Below are 13,925 nucleotides of genomic sequence, written 5' to 3' on the forward strand. Positions count from 1 at the left end.
AGTAAATATCAAAATCCTCTCTTATTCTACCATATCACAACAGTTGCAGCGTGCAACCCGATTAAGGTGTGCAAGTAAGGCACACCATAATATGAAAACTAATCAAAAGAATGCTACAAATAACACAAACACAACAAATTAAATAGTCAAGTACGTGACGATTAAGGTGTGCAAGTAAGGCAATTAAGGCAAGTAGCAATTCTCCACGCAGTCATGAAAGGAACGAACATCTCAGTACAATAATAATTGATGAACAATAACAAATTTAGGCTCAGAAAGAAATTAAAGCATATAACAGGTAAGGCATGGAATAAGATAATTCATGACATACGAGAAAGCATGGAAACAATTATTTTGACAGTGTATATACACGCGTCACCTCGCATATATGTCATTTCACACGTAATTCACATAACAAGAAGTTCAAGGGTTCCTAATTTCCTCAATTCAAGGTTAGACCCAACACTTACCTCGATCCACAACAAAATCAAAGCTCAATCGGGGTCTTTGCTCTAAAATTTGCCTCCAAACCAATCGAATCTAATCAAAATTGACTTAATATCCTCAAACAATGCTAGAAAAATTAATTACAATAGACAAAGCTAAGATCATTTCACTTTTCCCAAAAAGTCAACAAAAGTCAACATGCTCGGTCAAAACCCGGGTCCAATGGTAAATTTTGACTACCCATGACCCCACGAGTTCATGTAGGTGGTGAGTTTCAAAATTCGAGTCCAAATCGACTCTTAAAACTAAATTTCTTATTTTTCCAAACCTTGACAAATTTTCACTTTGATTCATATGATTTGGATGTTAAAATCTAAGATAAGTTGATGGAATATGATTAGAAATGGATTAGAATAACTCGCCTAAAGTTTTTAGATGTGATTTCCTCTTCAAAATCGCCTCCTACCGAGCTTGGGGTTCCAAAATATGAAAAATGAGGCTAAAACTCCCGTCTCTCAGCTTTTGCCCATGCGCAGATGTCGCAAATACGAACCCCGAAAATGCGAACTCCCCGCATCTATGTTGTCATTGAAATTGTGATGACAAGTTCGCAAATGCGAACAAGGACAAGTCGCAAAAGCGATCAAATGATCGTAAATGCGATCCCTGCTGTTCCCAGGCCATATTTACAATTGCGAACAAAATATTCGCAAATGCAATCATCACAGACTTGGCCATTTGTCGCCAATGCGACCTCTGGTCCCGCATTTGCGAGACCTGCACACCAGGTCACACCTGCAACTACCAAACTCTCGAAAACGCATCCGAAACTCATCGGAGCCCTCGGGGCTCCAAACCAAAGACCAACACAAGTCTACAAATACCATACGAACTAGCTCGCGTGATCATAATACCAAAATAACACCTAGAACTATGAATTAGACATCAAAATGTAAGAAAATTTTCGAAGAACTCAAGAATGTGCAAATTTACAACAGGACATCTGAATTACGTTAAATCAATTCCGTTTTGCACCAAATTTTGCAGACAAGTCATAAATAGTAAAATGGACCTATTCCAAGTTCCGTAACAAAAATCCGAACTATGTAACAACAAAGACAAATTACGATCAAACTTGGGAATTCTGTAAGCCTTCAAATTACTAGTTTTTAACAAATCACATTAAATCAAGAAGGTTATCAATGGGAGAAGATATGGTTTTGATAGAATAGGTGCATGATAATTGTTCAAGATACTTTGGGCTTCAAAGCTCCAAATAGCTCGAATTAGCTCCACAACATCTACATAACTCGGAATCGCTCCTACAAGGTATAAAACACACACTAAGTGCAAAACACTACCAATTAAAGCTCAAATACAAATAAAGTGCAGTGAATTAGAGTGCAATAACCGACTAAAATACGAGATTATAGCCTACCATCACATGGCCTCACTAAAAGTAGTGGGATAATTTTCCATTTTTCTAACAATAAGGAATTGTATTTCCTATTTTGTCAATTGAACCTTCTACTAAATAGATGTAGAAGACATCTCTCTATGTCTTTTCTTTTTTAACTCTGCTACTCATTCTTACTTCAACAATGTCATCTTCATTTTCACCATTTTTAGAGATTGATGGTTGTGAAGTAGAAGAACATGGATCACCTGGAAAAATATCGTTTGGTCTATGAATTGATACAAATCTAGTTTCACGAAATATTGCATCTCTTGATTCAATGAAGGTATTAACCGAGCATGAATCATTTGGATCAATGACTAAAAGTCTATAGGCTTAGTTATTTTCAGCATATCCTATAAAGATGCATTCAATTGCTCTTTCACCCAACATTTTCCTTTTAGGTTCCGGGACTTTAACTATAGCCCTACATCCCCAAACTTTGAGATGAATCTAATTTGGTTGTCTTTTATTCCGAAGTTTGTATGGGGTTGTTGGATTCCTTTTATTAGGAAACCTATTAAAAGTATAACAAGTCGTTAACATAGCTTCACCCCAATAGCCGTGACTTAATACTGAGTTAGACAATAAAGAATCAACCATTTCCGTTAAGACTCGATTTTTTCGCTCGGCTACACCATTTTATTGTGGTGTATATGGTGCCGTTATGATAAACGGCCAAAAATGCATATTTTTCATTGTACCTTCATCTCATAACTTGTGTGGTAACGGTAGGTTACATGAGTTTTTGTAGTGAATTATGCTCATTACGTGCATTCGTATGTGTAGGAGCAAGTTGGACGAAAAGTGAGCAAAGAAGTTGATTCAGGACCAAAAGACAAAAGAAGAACTTTGCTCGTTCACTCTTGCATGCACACGAGAGAGTGAACGAGCAAGTTGAGGAAAAGCTTGAGAAAAAAATAGTGGATTATGGCAAAAAGGCATGAAAGTGCACGAGAGAGCTAGAAGGAAAAGAAAAAGAGAAGCACTTCGCTCATTTACTCTCGCGTGCACACGAGAGAGTGAACGAGCTAACCTAAAAAGGTTGTTCCGAAGTGGGCTTGTATTATTTAGCCCCATGCAAACCCTTTCACATATAAATAGTCCATAAACTCACTTTTGAAGGGGATTGGACGTGTTTAGAGAGGATTATCGACCGAAGGAGGCAAGAACACACTAGGAGCAAGGCGGAGAATTCTTCTACAGGTTTTTCACTTCCTTCTTCCTATTTTCATTATTGGTTATCCATTCTAGTATTGTAGTTTTGTATACTATGATGAATAACTAATTTGTTATCTAAGATTTTAATAGAACTTTTTGTAGGATAAATTTTTATTACGTGTCTATATAATTGAGTTGTTGGATTTCTCTATTTATTCAACTACGTGTTTATTGTTGTTGATTGAATGATCATCAATTTACTGTGCCTATTTAGTGTGTATTGCTTGGAAAAGGAACCATATTTAGATAGTCGCTGAACAATATCACTCCTAACATATGTGAGGAATCAATATAGAGGGTTTAAAGGTGGGATTAGGAATAAAGAAACCTTGGTGCGATCTTAGTGAGCGGTGAATTAGTGCCATCTAGCATAGTTCAGAAGATTATGTCTAGTAAATTATTGTAGTTCCTCGGAAGAGAATTACGACACCTGAAGTACTCGCGATCGATAGAGAATACTTAGGCAAAATTATAGAAAATGTAGCGGGGAGAATTCCGACAATTGGGAAAATCATAACTCTAGACCTCCTTAGTCTTGTTAGTTGATAATTTTACTAGTTTTGTATTCGTTAATTACTTAGTTTAAAATAAAAGTTACAATCTTTATAATTAGGAAATTATTTGAACTTGTATTTCTTAGCAATATTGAACAACTGTAGCTAAGCCTTAGTTTTTTGTGGGATTCAACTCCGGACTTTTAGACCGTATTATATTTGCAGCGACCGCTTATCCTTTTTAGGACTAGAGTTGGATGTGATTAAATTTTAGCGCCGTTGCCGGGGAACTAACGGAGTAGTTGTAGGTGTACATATTGCTAGGTTGCAAGTTTGAACTTTTATTTTTATTTTCTTATATTTGATTTTTTTTTGTTTTACTTGTTGATTTTAAGTAAGGGATTATGAGAGTTTACTTGTTGTTTTACTTAAACATGGCATCTTGGAATTATGAGAGTTTTGATGTTGGTAATTCTACTTATGATCTTCCTTATGCATATTGTGGAGGAAACCACTCATGGCAAAATTATCCAAATATTTCCGAGAGCGATTTTTGTGCACCAACTCAATCTTATGTATGGAATGTGTGTGATATGTGTGGTGGTCAATATGGTCACGTTCATGGTTGTAATTATATTTCTTATCCTCCCTCCTCCCCCCCCCCCCCCCCCAATCCCTTACTTAAACTTTTTTGGTGAAATTAATAGGAACAAAGAACCTAGGGAAGCTGACCTGAATGAGATCAAAGATATGTTAAAGTGTTTCATGGAATAAAGTAATGAGAAACAACTGTAAATACAAAGGCTATGTGATACTATCCAAAGGCAAGATACAACTATTCATAACCTGGAGGCACAAGTGAGTCAATTAGTTGAAGCATTTCATGCCCAACAAGCTGATATTGTGGCTAGTAGCAAAAAGGAGCATGCATTAGATGCAGAAATTGAGGTACCAATAGAGGAGTCTATAGTAGAACACCAACAATCAATCAAACTAGAATTTGAGGATGTCGATGTTGTAAAAGAGGTACTAGACTCAACCAAGGACATTGAGGATACATATTTAGTTGACTCTAGTGTCATTGGTGTTGAGGATGTAGACAGTCCCAATGTTCTTGTAGTTGAGAGCATTGGTCCACACTCCAAGTAATTTTTCATATTGTGTTTGGATGATGATATAGAAATAGAGTTATCCGAGCCACTTGAGGAGTCAAGGAATGAGGAATAAGGTGCATACATTCTGAAATTCTTCTTGCTAGAAAATCGGGATTACACACCTCATCTAAAGGCAAAGAAGTTCAGAATACTATATTGCTTCCTTGGGTCAGTTCGATTCATTCCACCACCCCAAGAGCATAATCATAAGCTTGAAGCAAAACTTGGGGTTCAATTCATAAGCTCGAAGTGGAGACAAAAATTGATGCGCGTCGTGCCGCGATGTTAAATCATGCGCTTGTTCGGAGGCAACCCGACTTTACTCTTTTCTGTTACTTTTTTTATTATTCTTTTTTGTATTCATATTGTAGTGTTGTTTTTGTTTTCTCTAGGATCATGGGAAGTAAGGCTATTGGAAGAAAGCAAAAGCAAGAGAGATGGTCAGAACTAAGTGGGGAGTGCCCGCACAAACAACCAAGTATGAAAAACATTTGAGTACCCCATGAGTTGCTAATGCATTGGCCTTTGACCTACCAAGGAGTTTCTTTTGCCCTCTTGTATTTATGGGTGTGCATTGGGGACAATACATAATTTTAAGTGTTGGGTGAAGAGATTGTTTGGCTGTTCATTTGCTATTTTAGTTGTGTTATTGTATGTGTGTTGAAAAAATAAAAAAATAAAAAATATAATTAGGTAGAAATAATTCCTCTTGATTTTTCTTATGGCCACAGTTCTTTTCCAAGGGATGACTCTTTGTACCGGGTAGTAGTTTTTTTTAAGGTAGAATTTTCATAAAAGTTTTGGACTTTTCCCGACAATGGATTTCTTAAACAGTTTTCTTGAGGGAGTAAGATCTAAAGAAAAAAAACGCAAAATGATTTTTCTTTCTTTTGTAGAACTGATAATGGAATGGAAGAACTTGAGTATCTACGCTTTTTGATATGTTTTATGTTGGGACTTAGAGCTGTATCATTTGAGCTAATTATCTTTTTCGTGTTCTATGTGGCCACATGCCTTGAGAATATATGTGATTTTTTTTTTACGCTTAAGTTCATTTGTTGACTCCTATGATTACTTTCCATATGTTGAATTAATAGGATGGATGTGCTTAGTTTTTTAACTAGCGTGAATCATGTCCGATCCGTCCGAAGTGAATCCGAAGTCAACATATGCATTGTGTGATGTGAGGTATTAATTATATTCTGTGTTATCCTGTGTTAGTCTAGAACTCGCACCGTGTATTATTCAAAATGAAATAAGTACGCTTTGTGAGTCTCGGAGGTGATGTAGGCGTTTCTTTGATTGTCCATTGAGCTAGTATGCCACCATAAATTAATTTAATCCTTAGATAGCCCATTTGAGCCTATAAAACTTTTCTTTGGCACCCACATTACAAGCTAATTTTTTGGTCTTAGTTAGAAAGAACCTTTACCTCAGAAAGCACTTAGGTCGCTAGAAGAGTAAGATGAGAGTTGAGGTAGCGTTTGAGTGAAATCACAGAAAGGCTTAAAGGTGCACGTATGTTTTGAAATATTATTAGTCAGGCAACCCAAGTATGGAGAGTGTTGGAAACAAATCAAAGAAAATATTGAAAAAATAGAAAATATACCTCCTATTCCTCATAATCTAAGCTAGTGAATGCATAGTTGTGCTTAAAGAAGAAGGGCCAAATTGTATATGATTTCGTGGCATTGATTGAATTGGTCTTGAAGAGTATGTATTTGAAAGTTAAGTGTTGTGTATTAAAGTGCTTAGGAGGGTTAGTCACTATACCCAAATATATCCTACCCATCCCTTAGCCTACATTACAACCTGGAAAGACCTGATTGATCCTAGATTTCGCAAGCTTAAATTAGTAGAGACATACACCACGGGCAAGCCTATGGAACGACCTTGGGATGCACATGAATTTCTTTGAGAGAGTGAGCGAATTCTTTCGATTTGTAAGTCCTTAAATTATACTTGAATTCATATTTGAGTGTGTGGACTAATTTCTCTCTTTGGTTTGTGGTAAGGGCACATGATTTACAAAGGATTGGTAAAGTCCAGACATTTAGAGTTAACACAACAAGTGAGTCATAGTAAGGAATGTATTGGAGTCATCTCTTGAGGTTAGGATGTTAGAAGAAGTCGCATAAATATTTTAAATAGTCTTGACATGGGTCTACTTTTGAAGAAAGATGTCAATAGTTTTTATATTGAGTTCTAAGTGTTAGTATAAGATATTGTCATTGGTATGATGCTTGAGTATATTTCGAAAATGTGTTTCTTGACATTGTGCTTAATTTTGAAAGTGCTCAAGGACGAGCAAGAGTTTAAGTGTGGGGTGTTGATAAACAGCCAAAGGTGCATATTTTTCTGTGTACCTTCGTCTCATAACTTGTGTGGTTACGGTAGGTTACATGGGTTTTTGTAGTGAATTATTCTCATTACATAAATTCTTATTTGTAGGAGCAATTTGGACGAAAAGTGAGCAAAAGAAGTTGATTCGGGATCAAAAGACAAAAGAAGAACTTTGCTCGTTCACTCTCGCGTGCACACGAGAGAGTGAACGAGCTAGCTGAGGAAAATCTTGAGAAAACAACAGCGGATTATGGCAAAAAGGCATGGAAGTGCACGAGAGAGCTAGAAGGAAAAGAAAAAGAGAAGCACTTCGCTTGTTCACTATCGCGTGCGCATGAGAGAGTGAACGAGCTAACCTAAAAAGGTTGTTCCGAAGTGGGCTTGTATTATTTCTCCCCATGAAAACCCTATCACATATAAATAGTCCTTAAACTTACTTTTGAAGGGGATTGGACATTTTTAGAGAGGATTATCGACCGAAGGAAGCAAAAACACACTAGGAACAAGGCGGAGAATTCTTCTACGAGTTTTCACTTCCTTTTTTCTATTTTCATTATTGGTTATCAATTCTAGTATTGTAGTTTTGCATACTATTATGAATAACTAATTTGTTATCTAGGGTTTTGATGGAATCTTTTGTAGGATGAGTTCTTATTACGTGTCTATATAATTGAGCCGTTGTATTTTTCTACTTATTCAAGTGCGTGTTTATTGTTGTTGATTGAATGGTCATCAATTGATTGTACCTATTATGTGTGTATTGCTTGGAAAAGGAACCATATTTAGGTAGTTATTAAACAACATAACTCCTAATATATGTGAGGAATCAATACGGAGAGTTTAAAGGTGGGATTAAGATCAACGAAACCTTGGTGCGATCTTAGTGAGCGGTGAATTAGTTCCAGCTAGCGTAGTTCGGAAGAATATATCTAGTAAATTGTTGTAGTTGTTCGGAAGAGAATACTTAGGCAAAATTATAGAAAACGTAGCGGGGAGAATTCCGATAATTGGGAAAATCATAACTCTAGACCTACTTAGTCTTGTTAGTTGATAATTTTACTACTTTTTGTATTCGTTAATTACTTAGTTTAATGTATAAACTACAATCTTTATAACTAGAAAATTATTTGAACTTGTATTTCTTAGCAATATTGAACAACTGTAGCTAAGCCTTAGTTCTCTGTAGGATTCGACTCCGGACTTTTAGACCGGATTATATCTGCAGCGACCGCTTATCCTTTTTAGGATTAGAGTTGGGTGTGATTACGTTACTTGATGCACAATACCGGTGCTTTAGAAAAATGTGGGATCATAATATTCTCCTCCCCTCTCGGTCCTTAGACACTTAACGGAAGATTCACATTGCAATTCAACCTCACTCTTGTAACTTTTGAATTTTTCGAATGCTTCATCTTTAGAATTTACAAGATAAACTATGCAAAATCTAGAGTAGTCATCAAGGAATGCAATAGCATATTTCTTTCCTCCAATTGTAGGAGTACTATGAAAATCACTCTCAAGTCACTATGAATTAATTCAAGTAACTTAGTACTTCTCTAGATACTTAAAAAAGATTTCCTCGTGATCTTTGTTAATATGCAAGTTTTACATTTTCCACTATCCACAGTCATCATTTGTATCAAACCATATTTAGACATATCCGTCATTCTATGAAAATTAATATGTCCCAAACGAGAATGCCACAACGAAAAATTAGGACTAGAGTTGGATGTGATTAAATTTTAGTGCCGTTGCCGGGGAACTAACGGAGTAGTTGTAGGTGTACATATTGTTAGGTTGCAAATTTGAACTTTTATTTTTGTTTTCTTATATTTGACTTTTTTTTGTTTTACTTGTTGATTTTAAGTAAGGGATTATGAGAGTTTACTTGTTGTTTTACTTAAACATGGCATCTTGGAATTATGAGAGTTTTGATGTTGGTAATTCTACTTATGATCCTCCTTATGCATATTGTGGAGGAAACCACTCATGGCAAAATTATCCAAATATTTCCGAGAGCGATTTTTGTGCACCAACTCAATCTTATGTATGGAATGTGTGTGATATGTGTGGTGGTCAATATGGTCACGTTCATGGTTGTAATTATATTTCTTATCCTCCCCCCCCCCCCCCCCAATCCCTTACTTAAACTTTTTTGGTGAAATTAATAGGAACAAAGAACCTAGGGAAGCTGACCTGAATGAGATCAAAGATATGTTAAAGTATTTTATGGAATAAAGTAATGAGAAACAACTGCAAATACAAAGGCTATGTGATACTATCCAAAGGCAAGATACAACTATTCATAACCTGGAGGCACAAGTGAGTCAATTTAATGCCCAACAAGCTGATATTGTGGATAGTAGCAAAAAGGAGCATGCATTAGATGCAGAAATTGAGGTACCAATAGAGAAGTCCATAGTAGAACACCAACAATCAATCAAACTAGAATTTGAGGATGTCGATGTTGTAAAAGAGGTACTAGACTCAACCAAGGACATTGAGGATACATATTTAGTTGACTCTAGTGTCATTGGTGTTGAGGATATAGACAGTCCCAATGTTCTTGTAGTTGAGCGCATTGGTCCACACTCCAAGGAATTTTCCACATTGTGTTTGGATGATGATATAGAAATAGAGTTATCCGAGCCACTTGAGGAGTCAAGGAATGAGGAATAAGGTGCATACATTCTGAAATTCTTCTTGCCAGAAAATCGGGATTACACACCTCATCTAAAGGCAAAGAAGTTCAGAATACTACATTGCTTCCTTGGGTCAGTTCGATTCATTCCACCACCCCAAGAGCATAATCATAAGCTTGAAGCAAAACTTGGGGTTCAATTCATAAGCTCGAAGTGGAGACAAAAATTGATGCGCGTTGTGCCGCGATGTTAAATCAAGCGCTTGTTCGGAGGCAACCCGGCTTTACTCTTTTCTGTTACTTTTTTTTATTATTCTTTTTTTGTATTCTTATTGCAGTGTTGTTTTTGTTTTCTCTAGGAGCATGGGAAGTAAGGCTATTGGAAGAAAGCAAAAGCAAGGGAGATGGTCAGAACTAAGTGGGGAGTGCCCGCACAAAGAACCAAGTATGGGAGAAATATGAGTACCCCATGAGCTGCTAATGCATTGGCCTACCAAGGAGTTTCTTTTGCCCTCTTGTATTTATGGGTATGCATTGGGGACAATACATAATTTTAAGTGTTGGGTGAAGAGACTGTTTGGCTGTTCCTTTGCTATTTTAGTTGTGTTATTGTATGTGTGTTGAAAAAATAAAAAAATAAAAAATATAATTAGGTAGAAATAATCCCTCTTGGTTTTTCTTATGGCCACGGTTCTTTTCCAAGGAATGACTCTTTGAACCGGGTAGTAGTTTTTTTTTAAGGTAGAATTTTCATAAAAGTTTTGGACTTTTCCCGAGAATGGATTTCTTAAACAGTTTTCTTGAGGGAGTAAGGTCTAAAGAAAAAAAACGCAAAATAATTTTTCTTTATTTTGTAGAACTGATAATGTAATGGAAGAACTTGAGTATCTACGCTTTTTGATATGTTTTATATTGGGACTTAGAGCTGTATCATTTGAGCTAATTATCTTTTTCGTGTTCTATGTGGCCACATGCCTTGAGAATATATGTGACTTTTTTTTTTTACGCTTAAGTTCATTTGTTGACTCCTATGATTACTTTCCATGTGTTGAATTAATAAGATGGATGTGCTTAGTTTTTAAACTAGCGTGAATCATGTCTGATCCGTCCGAAGTGAATCCGGAGTCAACATATCCATTGTGTGATGTGAGGTATTAATTATATTCTGTGTTATCCTGTGTTAGTCTAGAACTCGCACCGTGTATTATTCGAAACGAAATAAGTACGCTTTGTGAGTCTCGGAGATGATGTAGGCATTTCTTTGATTGTCCATTGAGCTAGTATGCCACCATAAATAAATTTAATCCTTAGATAGCCCATTTGAGCCTATAAAACTTTTCTTTGGCACCCACATTACAAGCTAATTTTTTGGTCTTAGTTAGAAAGAACCTTTACCTCAGAAAGCACTTAGGTCGCTAGAAGAGTAAGATGAGCGTTGAGGTAGCGTTTGAGTGGAATCACAGAAAGGCCTAAAGGTACACGTATGTTTTAAAATATCATTAGTCAGGCAACCCAAATATGGAGAGTGTTGGAAACAAATCAAAGAAAATATTGAAAAAATAGAAAATACACCTCCTATTCTTCTTAATCTGAGCTAGTGAATGCATAGTTGTGCTTAAAGAAGAAGGGCCAAAATGTATATGATTTCGTGGCATTGATTGAATTGGTCTTGAAGAGTATGTATTTGAAAGTTAAGTGTTAGTGTATTAAAGTGCTTAGGAGGGTTAGTCACTATACCCAAATATATCCTACCCATCCCTTAGCCTACATTATAACCTGGAAAGACCTAATTGATCCTAGACTTCGCAAGCTTAAATTAGTAGAGACATACACTACGGGCAAGCCTATGGAACGACCTCATGATGCACATGAATTTCTTTGAGAGAGTGAGCGAATTCTTTCGATTTGTAAGTCCTTAAATTATACTTGAATTCATATTTGAGTGTGTGGACTAATTTCTCTCTTTGGTTTGTGGTAAGGGCACATGATCTATAAAGGATTGGTAAAGTCCAGACATTTAGAGTTAACACAACAAGTGAGTCATAGTAAGGAATGTATTGGAGTCATCTCTTGAGGTTAGGATGTTAGAAGAAGTCGCATAAATATTTTAAATAGTTTTGACATGGGTCTACTTTTGAAGAAAGATATCAATAGTTCTTATATTGAGTTCTAAGTGTTGGTATAAGACATTGTCATTGGTATGATGCTTGAGTATATTTCGAAAATGTGTTTCTTGACATTGTGCTTAATTTTGAAAGTGCTCAAGGACGAGTAAGAGTTTAAGTGTGGGGTGTTGATAAACGGCCAAAAGTGCATATTTTTCTGTGTACCTTCGTCTCATAACTTGTGTGGTTACGGTAGGTTACATGGGTTTTTGTAGTGAATTATTCTCATTACGTAAATTCTTATTTGTAGGAGCAATTTGGACGAAAAGTGACCAAAAGAAGTTGATTCGGGATCAAAAGACAAAAGAAGAACTTTGCTCGTTCACTCTCGCGTGCACACGAGAGAGTGAACGAGCTAGCTGAGGAAAATCTTGAGAAAACAACAGCGGATTATGGCAAAAAGGCATGGAAGTGCACGAGAGAGCTAGAAGGAAAAGAAAAAGAGAAGCACTTCACTCGTTCACTATCGCGTGCGCATGAGAGAGTGAATGAGCTAACCTAAAAAGGTTGTTCCGAAGTGGGCTTGTATTATTTCTCCCCATGAAAACCCTATCACATATAAATAGTCCTTAAACTCACTTTTGAAGGGGATTGGACGTTTTTAGAGAGAATTATCGACCGAAGGAAGCAAAAACACACTAGGAACAAGGCGGAGAATTCTTCTACGAGTTTTCACTTCCTTTTTCCTATTTTCATTATTGGTTATCAATTCTAGTATTGTAGTTTTGCATACTATTATGAATAACTAATTTGTTATCTAGGGTTTTGATGGAATCTTTTGTAGGATAAGTTCTTATTACGTGTCTATATAATTGAGCCGTTGTATTTTTCTACTTGTTCAAGTGTGTGTTTATTGTTGTTGATTGAATGATCATCAATTGATTGTACCTATTTTTTGTGTATTGCTTGGAAAAGGAACCATATTTAGGTAGTTATTAAACAACATAACTCCTAATATATGTGAGGAATCAATACAGAGAGTTTAAAGGTGGGATTAAGATCAACGAAACCTTGGTGCGATCTTAGTGAGCGGTGAATTAGTTCCAGCTAGCGTAGTTTGGAAGAATATATCTAGTAAATTGTTGTAGTTGCTCGGAAGAGAATACTTAGGCGAAATTATAGAAAACGTAGCGGGGAGAATTCCGACAATTGGAAAAATCATAACTCTAGACCTCCTTAGTCTTGTTAGTTGATAATTTTACTACTTTTTGTATTCGTTAATTACTTAGTTTAAAGTATAAACTACAATCTTTATAACTAGAAAATTATTTGAATTTTTATTTCTTAGCAATATTGAACAACTGTAGCTAAGCCTTAGTTCTCTATAGGATTCGATTCCGAACTTTTAGACCGGATTATATCTGCAGCGACCGCTTATCCTTTTTAGGATTAGAGTTGGGTGTGATTACGTTACTTGATGCACAATACCGGTGCTTTAGAAAAATGTGGGATCATAATATTCTCCTCCCCTCTCGGTCCTTAGACACTTAACGGAAGATTCACATTGCAATTCAACCTCACTCTTGTAACTTTTGAATTTTTCGAATGCTTCATCTTTAGAATTTACAAGATAAACTATGCAAAATCTAGAGTAGTCATCAAGGAATGCAATAGCATATTTCTTTCCTCCAATTGTAGGAGTACTATGAAAATCACTCTCAAGTCACTATGAATTAATTCAAGTAACTTAGTACTTCTCTAGATACTTAAAAAAGATTTCCTCGTGATCTTTGTTAATATGCAAGTTTTACATTTTCCACTATCCACAGTCATCATTTGTATCAAACCATATTTAGACATATCCGTCATTCTATGAAAATTAATATGTCCCAAACGAGAATGCCACAACGAAAAATTAGAGTCAAGCATGTAAATAGAAACTTCATCATTCATTTCATTGTCATCATTGATAATTACATTTCACTTAAACATGCCATTGGCATAATACCCCTGCCCAACAAATACACCACCCTTAGACAATATAAACTTATTGATTTCAAATAC

This window comes from Nicotiana tomentosiformis, chromosome 9 (assembly GCF_000390325.3).
Source record: "Nicotiana tomentosiformis chromosome 9, ASM39032v3, whole genome shotgun sequence".
Classification (NCBI taxonomy): Eukaryota; Viridiplantae; Streptophyta; class Magnoliopsida; order Solanales; family Solanaceae; genus Nicotiana; species Nicotiana tomentosiformis.